We start from the raw sequence: 20,950 nt of genomic DNA on the forward strand, positions 1-20,950 counted from the left end.
GGTGGGTTTGAAGAATATTATCTGCATACAGAGGCTGGATCTGCCTATACAGCCCAGCCTCTGTTGCTATCCCAAACTCCCCTAAGGTCCCCCTGCACTCTGCAATCCCTCATAAATCACAGCCACGCTGCTGACAAACAGCTTGTCAGAGCTGGCTGTGTTTATCTCTATAGTGTCAGTCTGCTGCTCTTCCCGTCTCCTGCAGAACTCCTGTCCCCGCCTGCATCCCTTCCCTCCCTACTGATTGGAGGGAAGGGACGGGGGCAGGGACCGGAGCTATGCAGGAGGTGGGGGAGCAGCTGAGACTGACACTACAGATGTAAACACAGCCTCACAGCACGGCTGTGATTTATGAGGGATTGCAGAGTGCAGGGGGACCTTAGTGGGGTTTGGGATAGCAACAGAGGCTGAGCTGTATAGGCAGATCCAGCCTCTGTATGCAGATAACATTCTTTAAACACACCTCGGGTTCTCTTTAAGGAGGTTTAACATTCGTAAATTGTTTTAAAGAGGAATTGTAATGAAAACATCGTATTAAATAAAATTGCTTATTTTTTTTACAATATTAATTTATAGATTAGTCAGTGTTTGCCTATTGTAAAATCTTTCCACTCCGATTTACATTCTGACATTTATCATTGGTGGTGACATCTTTAGTTCTGCCACGTGATCTGTACGGGATGTTTGCTTACTGAGAGTTCTATGCACATAGGGAGATATTGCTTGCAGTTGGAAAAAGCTGTTATTTCCCACAATGCAACGAGGTTCACAGGCAGCAAACTGTCAGGACCATGGTCACGACATCACACTGTGGGAGGGGTTTCACCTCAATATTAGCCATACAGACCCCCTGATGTTTCTCGGGGGAAGGGGGGGGAGAAATCAGCTACTGATTGGGATGAAGTTCAATCCTGGGTTACATTTCCTCTTTAAAGAGATTCTATAACGTAAAAAAAAAAAAACCCCTCTGGCGGATACTTACCTTGGGAGGGGGAAGCCTCAGTGTCCCAAATGACCTCCCAAAACAGACAGCAGGAATGCAGTGCTGGCTCCCCCGACAAGCTAGATTTATTTACCTCTCTGGGATCCAGCGCAGGCGCAGTAATGGCTCTTCCTTTGGGTAAGGCAGAAATAGTCGAACACGATCGTATCCGCTCTACTGCGTAGGCGCAAAAGGACTCGCGTCCGCGCAGTAGGGCGGATCTGATCGGGTTTGGCTATTTCCGCCTTAATCCGAACAGAACGTTGATAGTGAGCCTGCACAGGGTCGCGGTAGGTAAATATTTACCTCACCACACTTCAGGGGAGCCGTGCAACTGAACGGAGGGACGGAGAAGGATGGGGAAGCCTCTGGACCCTAACAAGGCTTCCCCCGTCCTTCTCCATCCCTCCATTCAATTGCCCCTTCCCGTGGTAAATATCCCCCAGAGTTGTTTTTCCCCCTTACAGATTCTCTTTAAAGAGAAACCGTAACCAAGAATTCAACTTCATCCCAATCAGTAGCCGATACCCCCTTTCCCATGAGAAATCTATTCCTTTTCTTAAATGGATCATCAGGGGGGTCTGTATGACAGATATTGTGGTGAAACTCTTCCCACAGTGTGATGTCAGGACCAACTAAATCCACAAATAATGCATAGTATAAATCAAACAGTTTAACTGCCAAAACCCTTACAGCATCCATCACACACAGCCCGGTGGCCGGCACATGCATGGGAATTTCCATTGGGCTGCAAAAGACCAATAGGTGTCCTCAGCAACAGGGAGAATTCTCATTGGGTTATGGTGGACCAATGACAAATCTGAATATAGATGGACCAAGCAGCGATGGGACAGGTGAGCTGCGAAGCGAATGGGAGGATGTGATCGAAGCGGACAGGTGGAAAGGGTCAATTGTTACAAGCGGATGCATCTGCTCTAGTGTGAACTGGCCTTTACTCAAGCGGCCAAAAATGTTAAAAACATTTTTTTTCACAAAAAAAAAAAAAAAAAAAAAAGTGTCTTGGGTTCCTGACATCCCAGCAAGATAATAGTTATTGCGCTAACAGTGACCACAGCACATGCTTTTAATTATGCTAAGCAGACTTTTCTCATACAGGAAAGTACAGAAATGTCCAAAATAACTTCTATAAAAAGCTGTGAAGTCATTAAGCAGACGAACAGGCTAGATGACAATACAGTAAATACCGCTCAGAAAAAAAAAAGGCCTGTGATGATCCTCACTGTGATATATCAGCAAGACAGGTACCTCCAGGCCACAGCCAGCCTGCTAGCTTGCTCATGTCTGGCAAGTAATGGGATTCTCATGAGCTCAGTGTTACTGATAGTAAATCACCAGTTTGTAAATATGTGTGTTTTTACAATACCATTATCACTTTCTAGCTGGGGCTGCGAAACTGTTCAAACTCTGCAGGTATGTGCCAAAATAAATCTCCCACGACAGGACGTTTGTGAATAAAAATTATTGTCTCATGAGAGGAAGTGCCTAGAAGCTGTAAGACTGCATATATATCAACAGCAATTGTTTCTCCCTGCATTGTAAAGAAAAAAAAAAAATACATGTTTTTAAAAATAAATATAGAGATGCCTAAAAAGTAAAAAATAGATCTCTTAGCTGTAACTCGATTGGTTGTCATACAGACATACAGAGTCACAACTGTGAGGCCCCTATTACAGTGGGGGCGGTCTGTGGCGTTTAGTCACAAAAAAAGCCACATCCCGACGCAGAAGTAGCCCTATAAATGCAGTGCAGCGTGTTGCGAGTCTCACCGCTAGTGATGGGCCTCTGAGTAGGAAGCCACTCGAATTCGGAATTAAAATGAGGCTTATTTGCCTCATGTGTGAGCACGGGAGACAGGAGGCTACTTACCCAGAAGTCTGTCAGCTTCTATGCGTCTCAATTCGCTCGCACACGACCTATGGGACGCGTTGCGAGACTCACTACCGCACTTCCTCCTTCCGGCTTGAAGGAGGAAGTGTGGTAACGAGTCCTGGAACGCGTCCCATAGGTTGCGTGCGAGGGAACTGAGACACATAGAAGCTGACAGACTTCTGGGTAAGTAGCCCCCTGTAAGGCAATAGTGAGAGCATGGAACACAGGCCTCTTGGTAATTTGGTGGTGGGACAGTTTAGGGTGTTTTATTCTTACATAATATGTTCAATACATTATCTGCTCTTGGTACTGGGGTGCTTGAAATATAATAGGTATATGCATTGTAATAGATTCATTTAATGTCAGATATCTGTTCCTTTTGATTCTGCTGTCCTTTTTTCTTCTCTTTCAGATGCTGGGCGGTCCTTAGGAGTTTGTGAGGAGATTTGGGTTGCTGAGCAAGGGTGAGAGATTTCCCTCAGATGATTGGCAGCTGTCTGTTGGAGCCAATTTCAGCTGGCTAATCACAGAAGGGTTCGCCTCTAACCTGTGATGCTCTCCCCTTGTCTCCTCAGTATCCAGTCAAGCAAGCTAGAAGCACCCACCCTCCTATCCCTTTTCTTCAAGTATGTCGTAGGCAGATTGACTTTATTGGTGGTTAAAGGCTGCTTTGGACTTTTTGATGAACAATTTATACTGGTCTAAAGACTATGTTTCTTGATTAAGTATCAATTGATACTTTTGGTTGAGTTGTTCTTTTATTTGTTGATGTTTGATTCACCAGTTAATAAACAATTAATTTCAATTATTATTATTATTATTTATTGTATTTATAAAGCGCCAACATATTACGCAGCGCTGAACATTAATTTAGGTTACAGACAATATTTAGGGGTGACATACAGCAATATGACAATACAGGAATACAAGAAAACCAGATCACACAGCACATTATTAGTACAAGGTAATTCAATCAATTTAAACCGCAATAAATAGTGCCTACGGCCATTTAAATCCAAGCTGGTTGTCAGTGTTTAATTAATTATATTCGTTAGCTCTTATGTCCGTACCACTTAAATTACCATGTCTCCTATGCACTCACCTGAGGCAATTAAGCCTCATTTTAATTCCGAATTCGAGTGGCTTCCTACTCGGAAGCCCATCACTACCCACTGCAGCACCATAAGAGTTGCATTTGCATTGTTCGCAGTAATCTGGAAGTGAGGAATACTTTCAGTGGAAAGCACCATATGCCTCCCTGATTTGGTCACATAACAGCTATAAACACGAAGTGCCACCATTAAGGATTGCACCACACCAAATGTAAAAGGGGCCTAAAGGGCTGGTTTACACGAGCGGTAAATGGAGATGGAGATTTCATAAACTTAGGAGTCGAATCAGATGATTTTTGTACCAACTCCACAGCCCTGGTAAGTATTAGATTTAAGAATTGGAGATAAGGAGTCGGAGTAATTTTAGGTACCTAGAGTTATTAGGCTTTGGTCTGATTATAAATCACAAGTGCTTTTGTGATCGCTTTTTAAAGCGTTTTTTCCCGGTTTTTGTTTGTTTGCTTTTTTTTTCAGTGATTTGGCGATTTGTGATTTTTATAAGCGAATTTGTTTGGCGATTTGAGCTTTTCTTTCTGCAGACAGATCAGGAACTGAACTTTTTGATGTGACAACTGAATAAATGTACTTTCTAATGAAAAGCGCTCACAAAATCACTTATACAAGTGCTTTTTAAAGCGCTTAGCGATTTTCCTATATGTTGCATTGAAGCGCAAACGAAAATCGTGCAGTACCCGCGTTTGTGATTGGAAAAAAAGCTCAATGCTCATGTGAGAACACTCACATTGTAATTAATTGCACAAGCACTTTTAAAGCGCTTTTTTAAAAACGCTAGTGCTTAAAAAAAAACTAAACTCAAATCGTCAAGAGCCAGATGATTTTTGTACCAGCGCCACAGTACTGCTGGCAACTGATTTTGCTAACAAGGAAATAGATATGTCAGCCTCCATATCCTTTTCACAACAAGTGTCCTAAATATTAATTTTGTACCTCATCAATAAAATACTTTTTTTTGAGGCCGCAAGCAAAAATAGTACTGTACTCAAGAAAAGCTATTCTAAATGAACTTTTCCCCAAACAGAAATCGCAAACGCAATCAGAGCAAAATCGCCATAATTTCACAATGATTTTCAGTGCGAAACAGCCCTAAGGCTACTTGCACACCAAGACGTTGCGTTAGGTGCTACGTTAAGGTCGCATAACGTGCACCTAATGCAACGCATGGTGGTGCGGGAGAGGACGGTAGAGTGAGCCGCGTCAGGCGGCTCTAACCGTATAAGGTCTCCCAGAGTGGCGCTGATTGGCCGGCGGAACCACGTGATGCGGAGCGAGACACTCCGCATCACGTGGTCCCGCCGGCCAATCAGCGGCCGCCAGTGCAGTGAATATTAAGTAGCCATGTGCGCGGCTACTGTAGCAGCATCTCCCCGCCTCCTCTCTCCCCCCACTGCGCATGTGCAAACAGTCTAACGCGGCTATAGCCGCTCTAACGCCGTGGCATGCTGCACTTTCGGCAGAACGTGCAGCGTTACATGTAACGCAACGTGGGCTGTGTGAACAGCCCACTTGTGTTACATTGCTGTGCGTTGGGGGAGCGTTACAGGCGCACTAACGTGCGCCTGTAACGTCTTAGTGTGTAAGCAGCCTAAATCATTAAGTATCTCTAGTCTGCATCCTTTCTGTCCCTGGGAACTCCACGTGACTTTAGCATGGAATCTGGATGTTCCAAAGACAGGAAGTGGGGGCAGCGATAAAAACTAGTCAAGGATTCTAACTCTACCACACATTTTCAAAAAAAGAAAATATTTTATTTATTGGCATCTCAGTCACTCAGGGTTGGTTTGCACTGCAGAAGTCGGGCGAATCTGCAGAGTTTCCCCACAAGCAAATCACGCAGGGAAGCTTTGCCATAGGAGATAATGCTGCTGCCGTCCGAATCGCTTGCCTTAGCGATTCAACCGACATTGCAGCATTTTGCCATGCAGGCAGCAGCAAATCCTATAGCCGTGCCAGGCACTGAGGCTTCTGGGATTCGTCTGCATACCCACAGACCAGGAAGTGCCACTGCGCGTCTCGCGGCTAGTGGAACGGGACCCAATCGCTGGTTCATAAGGATGACTGACGGCGATTGTCCCCAGGTTTAATGCCAGGGATCCAACACGTCATAATTGCCATGAATGGGAGCATTTACCTCACAATGTTTACCCTCGATTGCCAAGGCCAATCGGGTTTTCCCAGGCGCTGCATGCAACTTCTCGGGAATAGACTGCAGTTAAACTGAACTACCCTAGGGCTCCAAATGTGATAAGCTAAACGCTTTTTCTGGCTGGTTGCAGAAAAAGTGTTAGCGTGAGAGGAAACCACCCCATGGGAGCCGTCTGTGTGACCCAGCCCTCGTGCCCCTTTCACACAGGAAAGTTTTTATTGGGGTGCGTTACACTTTTTTTTTACCACAGGATAACGCTAAAGCAATGAAAACCTATGGGCCCTTGCATACCTACCGCAGTGAGATGCAACAGAAGTATCGAATTCACAGCGACAACAGCGTGTTATCAGCGACCACCAGAAGTCATGTAAGTCTATTGCACTGCAGAGATTTTAAATGGTTTGCCTCTCACGTTCACGTTGCATATGCGCGGAAGTGTATTTTGTCATTATACTTCCCATGCACTTCCTATTTCTGCCACAGGAAGTGAGCGCTAGAGAGCCTCACTTCTGGTACGGCTTGCAGCCATATTAAAGATTACCGCGCATTGCTACGGAAAGCTCTAAAAGTTGCTTTTAACTTTACAGGTGCGATGCAATTATCCGATTGCACTGCATCGCTAACACTGGTTTCAAGTGTGAAACCGGCGTCAGTGGTGGAAATTCTCTAACAAGAGACAGCAAAAGAAATACAACATCATTCAAAAATAAATGTTTTAATTCCCCCTCAAATATGGATTCAATGCAGACCATGTTTTCAGGATCTCTTATGTACTCCAATAATCTCCACCTCAGGAGAATCTTGTTAAAGAGACTCTGTAACAAATTGTTTATCTTTATTTCTTCTATGCTATAAGTTCCTATGCCTTTTCTAATGTGGTCTGGCTTACTGCAGCTTTTCCTAATTGCACAGTAGCTGTGTTATCTCTGTTATATGATCTAATCTTCTCTCTATAGTCGGCACAGTCAGGCTGAGGCAGTCAGACTGGAATGTGCAGGGCTGCTTGTGATTAGCTAGAAGCTGTACACACCCCCTGCAGGCTCTGTGTGACTAACACACTCTGCTTAGCTGAGCCTATTAGAAGCTGGTTAGTTTGTTTGTAAACACTGCCTAAAACTGGCAATTACAAGCCAGGTTTGCAGCAGAGAATGGCAGAAACAGCACAGAGGGGACCAGGAGCACATAATGAATAGAATGGTATGCTTTTTATTGTAAGAATTTCAGAGTACAGATTCTCTTTAATGTCAGGCCCAGTCTATCTCCTCAGTGTGACAAGGCATGCTGGGACTTTTAGTTTTATTACTGTGGAGAAGCTAGACTAGAGGCTGCTTTATACTGATCTCCATTATTCATCTTATAATAAAAACAAAAGTTTGCTTTACTAAAACAGAAAGAATTTGCGATAATTCAGGTTGGAGTGAGCTCGAGATGTCTCCCAGGCACCACTGCTGAATATATGCAAATTAACCATTGTACCCTTAGAAGCTGAACACACCTCCAGAACCGCTGGAATGCAATGATGTGTCAGCTTGTTAATATGTACAGAGCCATAATAATCCAACATGCATACAGACTGTTTCGGATTGTTTGATCCTCATCAGTGCATGGCATGGATTAATTTGGCTCTATGGAGTAGGGCTTGTAAATCTGAGAGGCACAGACTAACCAGCAAGCTCATGGTGACCCAGAACTCATTGGTGTGTGTAAGGGACTACAATGGTCCTAAAAGCCCCCTTACTAAGATGTTAAAGAGACTCCGTAACAAAAATTGCATCCTGTTTTTTATCATCCTACAAGTTCCAAAAGCTATTCTAATGTGTTCTGGCTTACTGCAGCACTTTGTACTATCACAGTCTCTGTAATAAATCAACTTATCTCTCTCTTGTCAGACTTGTCAGGCCTGTGTCTGGAAGGCTGCCAAGTTTTTCAGTGTTGTGGTTCTGCTATGAACTCCCCCTTCCAGGCCCCTCTATGCACACTGCCTGTGTGTTATTTAGATTAGAGCAGCTTCTCTCTTCTCTCTTATCTTTTACAAGCTGGATAAATCGTCCTCTGAGCTGGCTGGGCTTTCACATAGTGAGGAATTACAGACAAGGGCAAAGCTGTTTGCAGGAAGAAAAGAGCAGCCTGAAACTTCAGTGCATGAGAGATGCAGGGGGAAAGAAACACACAAATGATCTCTTGAGATTCAAAAGGAAGGCTATTTACAGCCTGCTTGTGTATGGATGTATTTTCTATGTGTGGACATACTGTACATCAACCTACTTCCTGTTTTGGTGGCCATTTTGTTTGTTTATAAATAAACTTTTTAAAACTGTTTTTAACCACTTTTAATGCGGCGAGGAGCGGCGAAATTGTGACAGAGGGTAATAGGAGATGTCCCCTAACGCACTGGTATGTTTACTTTTGTGCGATTTTAACAATACAGATTCTCTTTAAGAAAAACAAAAGTTTGCTTTCCTTACTCCTATTTGCTGAAACTGCTTTTGTCATATGCCACAGAATGCAAAACACGGTGCTAAAATATGCAAAACTGCATCTAAGACTCCCTTCCGGGCAATCATGGCTAAAAATAATCCTGTTTACATTTGTAAACACTGTAATGTAGAAAAGATCTGAGTTCCCTCGAAGTACAGAGCTCAGAAATGGCTAACCCCAGCCATCTGCTCATTCTCACATGACTCTTCCTGGGCGCTTCAACATATTGCAAACTGCTGAGCCATAACCAGCACGGTTTTTTTTTTTTTTCCCGCTCTCCTTAATTAGGAATGCATAACGTTTACCAAACAATAGGATTTTCCTTCTGATATTGGCTTTTTAAGGAATACTGATTTTTTTTAAATTCCTGCTACACTCATTTGTTTATCTAACCATTACATTAGGATGTTTTAATGTTAAAGGGAACCTAAACTGAGAGGGATATGGAGGTTTCCTTTTAAACAATACAAGGTGCCTGGCAGTCCTGCTGATCTCTTTTGCTGCAGTAATGGCTGAATCACACACCTAAAACAAGCATGCAGCTAATCCAGTGTGACTTCAGTCAGAGCACCTGATCTGCGTGCTTGTTCAGGGGCTGTGGTTGAAAGTAATAGAGACACAGGATCAGCAGGAGAGTCTGGCAACTGGTATTATTTTAAAAGAAAAAATCCATATCCTTCTCAGATTAGGTTCCCTTTAAAGTGGACCTGAACTCTTGCACATGAGAGAGGGAAAACAGAGAAATGCACCCGGTGTGTATTTAGCCTGTCTAATTCACCCTCATCTGTGACTAATCACCACCATTTGATTTCTCAGCTGTGTTAGCTCAGGAATCTCCTCTGCCACGTCAAAGCAGCTAATTTGTAAACACAGGATGTTAACAATACATCTGCATCCATGAAAGCAGGAAGTAGACACACTGCAGATTTATGACAGGATTTATATCCGCTGTAAACTACCCAGCAAGCCTATGGTGAACCAGGACTCCTAGGAGTGTGTAAGGGGCTACAAAGGACCAAAAGGTTCTCTTACTAAAATGCTATGCAAAACAAAAAAATGTGCCTTCTGAAAACAGAAGGTATTTGGGTTTATTCAGATTGGAGTGAGCATATGATGTCACCCACGATGCATCACTGCTGAATATGCAAATCATTTTTTTGTTGTCCCTGTAAGCTAAGCACACCTCCAGAACAGCTGGAATGCAATGATGTGTCAGCTTGTTAATTGTACAACAAAGGATGATTTGCATATTCAGCAGTGGTGCATCGTGAGAGACATCCTATGCTCACTCTAACCTGAATAATCGCAAATACCTTCTGTTTTAAGAAGGCAAACTTGTTTTGTATATGAGCTGTAAAAAAAAAAAAAAAAAAAAAAAAAAGGTTTTTCTTTAAAGGTCATTATGCTGTTGCTTATCTTTTCGAGCAGAAAGGAAATTCTGAGTTCAGGTCCGCTCCAACAATGTGTATCCCCAGCAGAAACCGCATGGCATACGTACATCCATAAAGTCATTTATACCATACATTCTATGACAATTACCAGCAACAAGGCATTTCACTTTCCACTTAAAAACATTTTAAAACTTCCCAAACAGCAGATGGCTTCAAGCTATCCTAGCAAAGCAGAGAACATGACGCCCCACTTTTATATATACTTCTGATCTCAAGGAATGTTGAGCAAAGGTCAAAGTGTTGTGTCATGTGAAGGCCAACTCTCTAGCAGGAAGGTATTTTTATGTTTTGTTTTTATGCAGTTATTTTAATACTGCTCATGTAGCACACAGTAGCCATTATGGGACAGGAAGAGCAGGCTTGCAGAGGTCATGGGTCCATCCTGCTCGCGTTTCACTTACCCAGGGGCAAGCTGCAGCGTTTATAGGCCACTCCCGCCGCCTCTGCCATTGTGCTAGGCTGAGAAAGGGACTGCTTTTACATTTGTCATTGTTGTCACCCTTGTCATTAAACAAGGACAGTCATAATGAGTCACCACTGTTAGGTGTACTAACATGCCTAATGGGTTCAATATGACAGCATTATTACCGGCGATGAGGTGATGGACAGAGCAATTTCAACATTTTTATACACTATGACAACTTAAAGGATGTACTGTAGGTGACAAATCTCCCTTAGTCACAGCCGGTACATGGTGTAGAGTAGTATTTGTCCTCCAGCTCTCAATGGCCTTACACAATAAAGAAATTTGATGCAAGGGCTTGTTAAAAACAACAACAGGATTACAGTTTGCAAATTTTAAAAATAGCACACAGCAAAACAAGTCAGAAAACGGCTGGTCCAAGCAAGTCCTAGGTATTAATGAACAATGGTAGCTTCTTTTAGCACCACACGTTCTATGACAGTTACCAGAAAATGGCTGGTCCAAGCAGGTTCTAAGTAATAATTAACAATGGCAGCTTCTTTTGCACAATTGCTAAAGAGCTCATATTCTCCTCACCTCTTCTGAAGCAGATTATAAAAGTTTTGAGAGGCATGTCCCCTCACACGCGGGCCAGTTCACGCAGCTGGCTGCTCGTTTCTCCGTGGCCAAACGCTTTTCTGCGGATGAGCACATAAGCGGTAGACATCGTTTGCCATCAATTCGTTGTCACATCTTGTTCGGGGATAGATCGCAACTGCGAACGCCAATGACGATAGAAGCTACATGTAGCGTTCAGGAAATCTCAATGGAGGCGCTTGACTAATCGAACGCTTCCATTCATCTCAATAACGATGCAATTGTGCCATGGTGGATCCCGGTAAAAAATGGGGACGGACACCCTTGGCACCCAGGAATTAAATAAACATACCACAAAGGTAACTTTCAATCCTGTTACCTTACATGTTTTGAGTAAAACTAGCCACATGCATGACAACTAGACTGTACAATCAACTTTATAAGCAAACAAAAAATGTGCAAGGTGCAACTGCAAAAGCTTCCACTAGGAATAATTAAAAAAAAAAAAAAAAAATCAAATTTCCGTGCTTTTCCTATGAGTTTCTGTGTGATTAGGACTTCTATTCAAGCGGCGTTGAAATGCAGCGTACTGTGAGTTTGCGCACAGGCGATAATTGTATTGCGCTACTGTAAACCGTGTATCACAATTTCCATTGTTACTCGAGCTGTCCTTCCATACAAACATAAAAGGTCTCAAATTGTGCCTTGTGGAAACAAGCCTATATAAAAGAGAGCGGATATTGCATAGCAGTCACACACCTGTTCGATTACACCTGAAATTCAATATTTTGATGAAATCATTCTGAATTTTCTTTCTTCCTCCTAAATTAAATTAATTAACTGAACTTTAAGTTGAGTGGCTTGCCTGGCAGGAGTTTTGTACTGAAGTAAATGTTACAACAGTGGATTATGGTCAAGCAAGAATTGGGTGCGCAGTATTGGGTTCACTCATCGATACTCCCTGATCAGAATTGTGATCGATACAGCCATGTCTACCTGCAGCATGGATCATTAGATCTAGGCAGATTTCAACACTGGATCAGAGACACCGCTGTTTTTGGTCAGTGTTTTACTTCTGTCATTGTTTTACATGGGTCAATGGAAATCATTCAGTGGCACGTTCAATTTGGTAAAATGAACGCAAACATGCAAAACTGGATTGACAAGTTAAGAATGGTCAATAAACTGCATTCAGTGGGAGAGGAAGAAAAGTGTGCTATCTGAACCAAATACCGAAGATAGCTTTATTGCAAAAGATCACATTAGATCATAATGAGGATTTTAAAATGGATACATTTCTGGAGGGCATGTTGCACAGCGGACAGCATGTTCACCTTGCAGCGCTAGGGTCCTAGCTCAAAATTTGGGCCAGGACACTATCTGCATGTAGTTTGTATGTTCACCTCGTAAACAGAACACTGAGAGACAGTTAGTGACATTAATAAGGATGCGAAGGACACATTCACACTTGTAAACACAAATCGCGATCACAATTTTGCATGAGTTTTTCAGCGACTGCGTTATGCGATCCTCATTCTAGTGAATAAGAATCCCAACGTGATCGCCGAGAAAATGCTGCATGCAGCTCGTTCCCGATTGGCGATAATCACAAACGTGACGCAATCGCTGTTGTGAGAGTCATCCCATAGGATTACTCATGCAGCGCTTGTACAGCAGTGCTTTGCTGATTGCTGGCGATCAGCAAAGCGCAGATCGTGGACATAATGCATCCAAGTGTGAATGGGCCCTAAGCCCTGGGGCCCACTAGAGCAGTTTCTGCAGCATTTGGGAATCGCTGGCAATTCTTAAATCACTAGGTTAATGAAAGTCACAGGAGGTGATCCCACAGTATCCATTTCTTGCAATCATGAAGCCTGCAGACTTTTTGAAATGTTTGCGCTTCAATGCAAAGTATAATACTTGCTGCAAAATTCATTTTCAATCGGTGTTCAAAGCTATTTTGCTACCCAAGACCACCTGTACCCACAAGGGCTAGTTCACACTAGGCAATTTTTCAGCGCTTTGCTGATCACCAGTGCTGCTACTAAATCACACAGCAGCGTTTGCGACTTCGATCAATTGCAAACTCGCTGCATGCAGCGCTTTGGGGGCGATTGTGCAGTGATTCTCATTCTATTGAACGGGAATCACAAGCGCAAATCGCACTGAATCGCAAGATTTTGCCCACAAATCATGATTGAGAAGCCGAACGCGATTGCGGGCAAAGCGCCGGGTGTGAACAGGCTTGTGCCTGTACAGGAAAAATTGCAAATCACTAGCACTAAATTCAAAAAACGCTTCAAAATCGCCATAAGGGCCCATTCACACTTCAGCGTTTTGCCGTCGATTTCAGCAAAAAGCTTAAACGCTAGCGCTTTTCAAAGCACTAGGGTAATAAAAGTCTATGGGCCTGTTCTCATTTGGGCAATTTGCGCAAATTGCCGCAAATCGCCCAAAAAGGCTAAACGCAAACACGTAGCCTGCACCATTTTCAGGCGATTTCCAGGCGATCGCGTTTCAATGCTATAGAAGCGCAAAACGCGATCGCTAAAAAATCGTCAGGTGTGAATGGTGATTTGTTTGGGCGTTAATCGCCAAAAAACGCCACAGCAAAACGATCAGCAAGTGTGAATGGGGCCTAAATCACCCCTTAAAAGCTGCAAAATTTGCTAGCAAACCGATTTCGAGTCCCGATTTTTATTGGGCCCCAGTTCCAAAGAACTGTGGAAGGCATCAGATTGCCTTCAAATCTATACATGTGTGCCCAGCAAAATCTTACTGCACAAACATATTGTAACTGTGTATCCTTTTAGCCTTCTTTTACAAGTGTACAGTAACGTGCGGGTTCAGCAGACTCCGATACATTGTTTGCTTGCAGGAATATGTTGCAGACAGACAGACAGCACAGGGACAATGACAGCTCCTACCTGGTCCCGCAGCGCTGCTCTTGTGGCCGAACCTCAGCCCCGGCTCGCCCCTCCTGATGCCATCTGTGGAAGAAGCGGAATCAGCCTCGTAAATGGTGTTTAACATTTGATGTAATCCAGGCATGGAGGCGAGTGTTGGAAGGGGTGGCAGAGGGCAGCAGGTCCCCTGTCCTGTGTGTTGTGTATGGGCTGCCCTAGGCGCAGCAGATCAGACCACTACCAATCTATGCCAATCTATAAGAGGGGGACAGCGATCCCCCTGTCACATGGACCACAAGCCCCTCTAAGTCCTGTGCCAGCCAGCCATGCCCAGCACTCCTGACTGGGAGGGCACGGTGACCCTGAGCGTGCAGCTGGGCAGGGCAAGGAATGCAATCCAATGAAGAGCCCCAGCCAAACTCCAGCTCCTCTGCAGGAGATCCTGTACAGACTGTCAGCAGAGAAACTTTCCTCCTATCCAGCCAGAGGCAGAGAGAGCAGTGAGGTCAGCATGCCGCTCAGCAATACACCAGCAGCACAGAGAGCAGCCTTGAATTGCAATGGCCGTGTCCAGCAGCGGCAGCTCACACTCACAGCACTGCCCCGAGCTCAGACTGACAGAAATAGCACGGCAGGGGGAGGAGCTCCGCCAAAAATAGACCTAATAGCATAAGCCAGCTCCACACTCACATATACAAAAGAAGTGTGCATTGTTTGGACAGGGGACTCCCGGGTTGGCTGGAGCGAGGCCCAATCAGGACTCAGCCCTCGGCTTGGCAAGACTTTATAAACCAGATTCAGGGCTCCATCTGCTGAAGGGATTTGAACAGGAAAAAAGAGCAGTCACATGTTTCCTTCCTCCTTGTACCTGCAGCTTCTGCGGGGGTAAATTTAGCTGTTTATTTACATTGAGCACTCATAAAATGGGCAGGAGGAGGGGAGGGAAGGAGGAAAGAATTTGCTTAAAAAACAATGCAGCTAGCTGGGCTATAGTGGGGAAGGGGTTAATAATTCTTGTCTAACCAGATTTTCAGATTATTTCTTCTGAGTGTTTTTTTTCCCTCTGTCTCTCTTACATTCTTCCTGCTCACCTACAGTAAAAAATCAGCACAATTAAAACAAGATTTCGGCTTGCTTTGTAAATTAGTATAACAGTGTAGTGAACATTTTTGCAAAATTATCAAATTTTGTAACCAGCTGCAATTATTTATAGCTCATACTATCGTAAAGTGCAACCTAACCAACCGATAAAAGCTACAGCAGAGTCCCCGTTATCTGGAATTCAGGCAACCGGAAGTCTCAACTAACCGGCATGCCTGAAGGGATAACGGGGAACTCTTTTAGGAGCTTTCTATGGGTGCTGGCTGGCAGAAAAATTCTTATTGCCCCTGCGCAGTGCACTCCACACTACGTGCGAGTGATTAACATCAGCAGTAGTGGACGACCTGGAAAGGTCGGTCTCTGCACCGGCGGGGACCCCGGGCTGGCGGCTGAGAGTGGAGCTGCGTCGAAGGACATAGGGGCTGGAGGAAACCCCGGGTAAGTAGCTGTCTTTTTTTTTTTTAGTTCGGATATTCCATTTAAAGCGTACCTCCAGCCCCATGTGCACGGACCGCTCCCATGCCGCTATCCTGCCGGAGAGATACGTAAAGAGCGCTCTTCTCTTGCGTCAGACTGGCTGCGACCGGTCGAAGTTACGGGACCTGGTAACGGAACTGGAGAACACTGAGGACGGCGGCGTGGGAGTGATTCGTGCTTATGGGGCTGGAGGAAGCCCCAGGTATGTATAAACATATATATACTTTTATTACAGCTGGTCTCTGATTCCTTTAAACATAGAATTGTGGATTTACTAGTTTTTGTTGACATAAAAGGTGTTAATCAGTAACATTGGCTGCCTATAACTCACTGCTTTTAGTGCATCCTGTGTTATTATACCTCAGTCCTCTCTGCAGCCCATACACTTCACTGCTTTCTGCATACAGTATCATGTGTTATTATACCTCAGTCCTCGCTGCACCCCATACACCTCACTGCTTTCTGCACCTCCTGTGTTATTATACCTCAGCCCTCTCTGCAACCCATACATCTCACTGCTTTCTGCATATCATGTTAATATACCTCAGTGCTCTCTGCACCCCATACACCACTGCTTTCTGCACCTCATACAATATTATACCTCAGTCTTCTCTGCACCCCATACACCTCACTGCTTTCTGCACCTCATGCATTATTATACCTCAGTCCTTTCTGCACCTCCTGTGTTATACCTCAGCCTTCTCTGCACCCCATACACTTCACTGCTTTCTGCATATCGTGTTATTATACCTCACTCCTTGCTGCGCCCCATACACCTCACTGCTTTCTGCACCTCCTGTGTTATTATACCTCAGCCCTCTCTGCACCCCATATACCTCACTGCTTTCTGCATATCGTGCGCTATTATACCTCAGTGCTTTCTGCACCCTGTACACCTCACTGCTTCCTGCACCTCATGCATTATTATACCTCAGTCTTCTCTGCACCTTATACACCTCACTGCTTTCTGCATATCGTGTTATTATACCTCAGCCCTCTCTACACACCATATACCTCACTGCTTTCTGCATATCCTGCGCTATTATACCTCAGTGCTTTCTGCACCCTATACACCTCACTGCTTCCTGCACCTCATGCATTATTATACCTCAGTCTTCTCTGCACCTTATACACCTCACTGCTTTCTGCACCTCCTGTGTTATTATACCTCAGCCCTCTCTGCACCACATACACTTCACTGCTTTCTGCACCTCATGCATTATTATACCTCAGTCTTTTCTGCACCTTATACACCTCACTGCTTTATGCACCTCCTGTGTTATTATACCTCAGCCCTCTCTGCACCCCATACACTTCACTGCTTTCTGCATATCGTGTTATTATACCTCAGTCCTTGCTGCACCCCATACACCTCACTGCTTTCTGCACCTCCTGTGTTATTATACCTCAGCCCTCTCTGCACCCCATACACGTCACTGCTTTATGCACCTCATGCATTATTATACCTCAGTCCTTTCTGCACCTTATACACCTCACTGCTTTCTTCACCTCCTGTGTTATTATACCTCAGCCCTCTCTGCACCCCATATACCTCACTGCTTTCTGCATATCGTGCGCTATTATACCTCAGCCCTCTCTGCACCTTATACACCTCACTGCTTTCTGCATATCGTGTTATTATACCTTAGTCTTCTCTGCACCTTATACACCTCACTGCTTTCTGCATATCGTGTTATTATACCTCAGCCCTCTCTGCACCCCATATACCTCACTGCTTTCTGCATATCCTGCACTATTATACCTCAGTGCTTTCTGCACCCTATACACCTCACTGCTTCCTGCACCTCATGCATTATTATACCTCAGTCTTCTCTGCACCTTATACACCTCACTGCTTTCTGCACCTCCTGTGTTATTATACCTCAGCCCTCTCTGCACCACATACACTTCACTGCTTTCTGCACCTCATGCATTATTATACCTCAGTCTTCTCTGCACCTTATACACCTCACTGCTTTCTGCACCTCCTGTGTTATTATACCTCAGCCCTCTCTGCACCACATACACTTCACTGCTTTCTGCACCTCATGCATTATTATACCTCAGTCCTTTCTGCACCTTATACACCTCACTGCTTTATGCACCTCCTGTGTTATTATACCTCAGCCCTCTCTGCACCCCATATACCTCACTGCTTTCTGCATACCGTGCGCTATTATACCTCAGCCCTCTCTGCACCTTATACACCTCACTGCTTTCTGCATATCGTGTTATTATACCTCAGTCTTCTCTGCACCCCATACACCTCACTGCTTTCTGCACCTCATGTGTTATTATACCTCAGTCCTCTCTGTACCCCTTATACTTCACTGCTTTCTGCACCTCATGCATTATTATACCTCAGTCCTTTCTGCATCTTATACACCTCACTGCTTTCTTCACCTCCTGTGTTATTATACCTCAGCCCTCTCATCACCCCATATACCTTACTGCTTTCTGCATATCATGTGTTATTATACCTCAGTCCTTTCTGCACCTCATACATTATTATACCTCAGTCCTCTCTGCAACCCATACCCCTCACTGCTTCCTGCACCTCATACATTATTATACCTTAGTCCTCTCTGAAACCCATACACCTCACTGCTTCCTGCACCTCATACATTATTATACCTTAGTCCTCTCTTCAACCCATACATCTCACTGCTTCCTGCACCTCATACATTATTATACCTCAGTCTTTTCTGCACCCCATATACCTTACTGCTTTCTGCATCTCATACATTATTATACCTCAATCCTCTCTGCACCCCATACACCTCACTGCTTTCCACATCTCATATGTTATTATACCTCAGCCCTCTCTGCACCCCATATACCTCACTGCTTTCTGCACCTCATGCATTAGTATACCTCAGTCTTCTTTGCACCACATACACCTCACTGCTTCCTACATCTCATGTGTTATTATACCTCAGCCCTTTCTGCACCCCATACACCTCACTGCTTCCTGCACCTCATATATTTGTATACCTCAGTCCTCTCTGCACCCCATATACTTTACTGCTTTCTGCATCTCGTGTTATTACACCTCAATCTTCTCTGCACCCTATACACCTCACGGCTTCATACATCTCATGTGTTATTATACCTCAGCCCTTTCTGCACCCCATATACCTCACTGCTTTGTATACCTCAGTCCTCTCTGCACCCCATATACCTTACTGCTTTCTGCATCTCGTGTTATTACACCTCAATCCTCTCTACACCCCATACACCTCACTGCTTCCTACATCTCATGTGTTATTATACCTCAGCCCTCTCTGCGCCCCATACACCTCACTGCTTCCTACATCTCATGTGTTATTATACCTCAGCCCTCTCTGCACCCCATATACCTCACTGCTTTCTGCACCTCATGCGTTACAATACATCAGCCCTCTCTGCACCCCATACACCTCACTGATTCCTGCACCTCATGTGTTAATATACCTCAGTCCTCTCTGCACCTCATATATCTCAATGCTTGTGGTAATGGCCATTTCCAAATTGGAGGACAGAGAATTCCATTGATCACAAGTGGACAAACAGGAAGCGGGAGAGGAGAAAGAGATTGATGAGTAGACTACACTGGAGGTATGTAAGTATGATGTGCACATGTTAATTTTGACTTTTCATATTCAGTTCAGGTTTGCTTCAAGAGGAAAAATGGTTCCATTTTTGCCTTAGACTTCTTTCAGTTGGACAGATGCAGTGCATGTTTGACAGGCAGTTAAAGAACAAATATCGTAAAAAAAGTAAAATATAGACCTATATAATGTATGTATCTCTGTGAGTAAAGTGCATTTTTCCTATGTTGCTGATGCTCACAGTAGGTATTGAAAATCGAATCTGCCAGGTTTTGGACCAATCCACTTCCTCATGGGGGATCTTCAGGTGCTTCTTTTTTTCTTTTTACAAAAGAACTTATTATGGCAGTTGCTCGGACCAGCTGCCAAAATAGTGTGCAAACAAGTTAGGCTGGCCAGCATTTCTGTCCACATCTCATATGTTATTATACCTCAGCCCTCTCTGCACCCCATATACCTCACTGCTTTCTGCACCTCATGCATTAGTATACCTCAGTCTTCTTTGCACCACATACACCTCACTGCTTCCTACATCTCATGTGTTATTATACCTCAGCCCTTTCTGCACCCCATACACCTCACTGCTTCCTGCACCTCATATATTTGTATACCTCAGTCCTCTCTGCACCCCATATACTTTACTGCTTTCTGCATCTCGTGTTATTACACCTCAATCTTCTCTGCACCCTATACACCTCACGGCTTCATACATCTCATGTGTTATTATACCTCAGCCCTTTCTGCACCCCATATACCTCACTGCTTTGTATACCTCAGTCCTCTCTGCACCCCATATACCTTACTGCTTTCTGCATCTCGTGTTATTACACCTCAATCCTCTCTACACCCCATACACCTCACTGCTTCCTACATCTCATGTGTTATTATACCTCAGCCCTCTCTGCGCCCCATACACCTCACTGCTTCCTACATCTCATGTGTTATTATACCTCAGCCCTCTCTGCACCCCATATACCTCACTGCTTTCTGCACCTCATGCGTTACAATACATCAGCCCTCTCTGCACCCCATACACCTCACTGATTCCTGCACCTCATGTGTTAATATACCTCAGTCCTCTCTGCACCTCATATATCTCAATGCTTGTGGTAATGGCCATTTCCAAATTGGAGGACAGAGAATTCCATTGATCACAAGTGGACAAACAGGAAGCGGGAGAGGAGAAAGAGATTGATGAGTAGACTACACTGGAGGTATGTAAGTATGATGTGCACATGTTAATTTTGACTTTTCATATTCAGTTCAGGTTTGCTTCAAGAGGAAAAATGGTTCCATTTTTGCCTTAGACTTCTTTCAGTTGGACAGATGCAGTGCATGTTTGACAGGCAGTTAAAGAACAAATATCGTAAAAAAAGTAAAATATAGACCTATATAATGTATGTATCTCTGTGAGTAAAGTGCATTTTTCCTATGTTGCTGATGCTCACAGTAGGTATTGAAAATCGAATCTGCCAGGTTTTGGACCAATCCACTTCCTCATGGGGGATCTTCAGGTGCTTCTTTTTTTCTTTTTACAAAAGAACTTATTATGGCAGTTGCTCGGACCAGCTGCCAAAATAGTGTGCAAACAAGTTAGGCTGGCCAGCATTTCTGTATCGATCCTTTTCTCACCTTGCAGAGCTGGGTCCCTGGTTCGAATCCCAGCCAGGGCACTATCTGCACAGAGTTTGTATGTTCTCTCCTCGTCTGTGTGGGTTTCCCATGGGCACTCAGATTTGCTCCCCCATCCCCAAAAAGTCTGTATGTTAATTTGATTCCCCCTACATCTACATTGGCCT

The 20,950-nt window shown here is 44.2% G+C and overlaps 1 long non-coding RNA gene across 1 annotated transcript in view; it reads right to left on the bottom strand.

Moving 5' to 3' along the window:
- Positions 1–14,004: 14,004 nt before the first annotated feature.
- The window catches only part of LOC137544053 (uncharacterized), a 313,753-nt gene continuing 306,807 nt past the window's right edge, over positions 14,005–20,950 (bottom strand). Inside the window, exon 3 of the long non-coding RNA XR_011025709.1 lies at positions 14,005–14,067. This is a non-coding gene — a long non-coding RNA (uncharacterized lncRNA). The remainder of the gene's footprint in view (positions 14,068–20,950) is intronic.

This window comes from Hyperolius riggenbachi, chromosome 2 (assembly GCF_040937935.1).
Source record: "Hyperolius riggenbachi isolate aHypRig1 chromosome 2, aHypRig1.pri, whole genome shotgun sequence".
In the NCBI taxonomy this organism is placed as follows: domain Eukaryota; kingdom Metazoa; phylum Chordata; class Amphibia; order Anura; family Hyperoliidae; genus Hyperolius; species Hyperolius riggenbachi.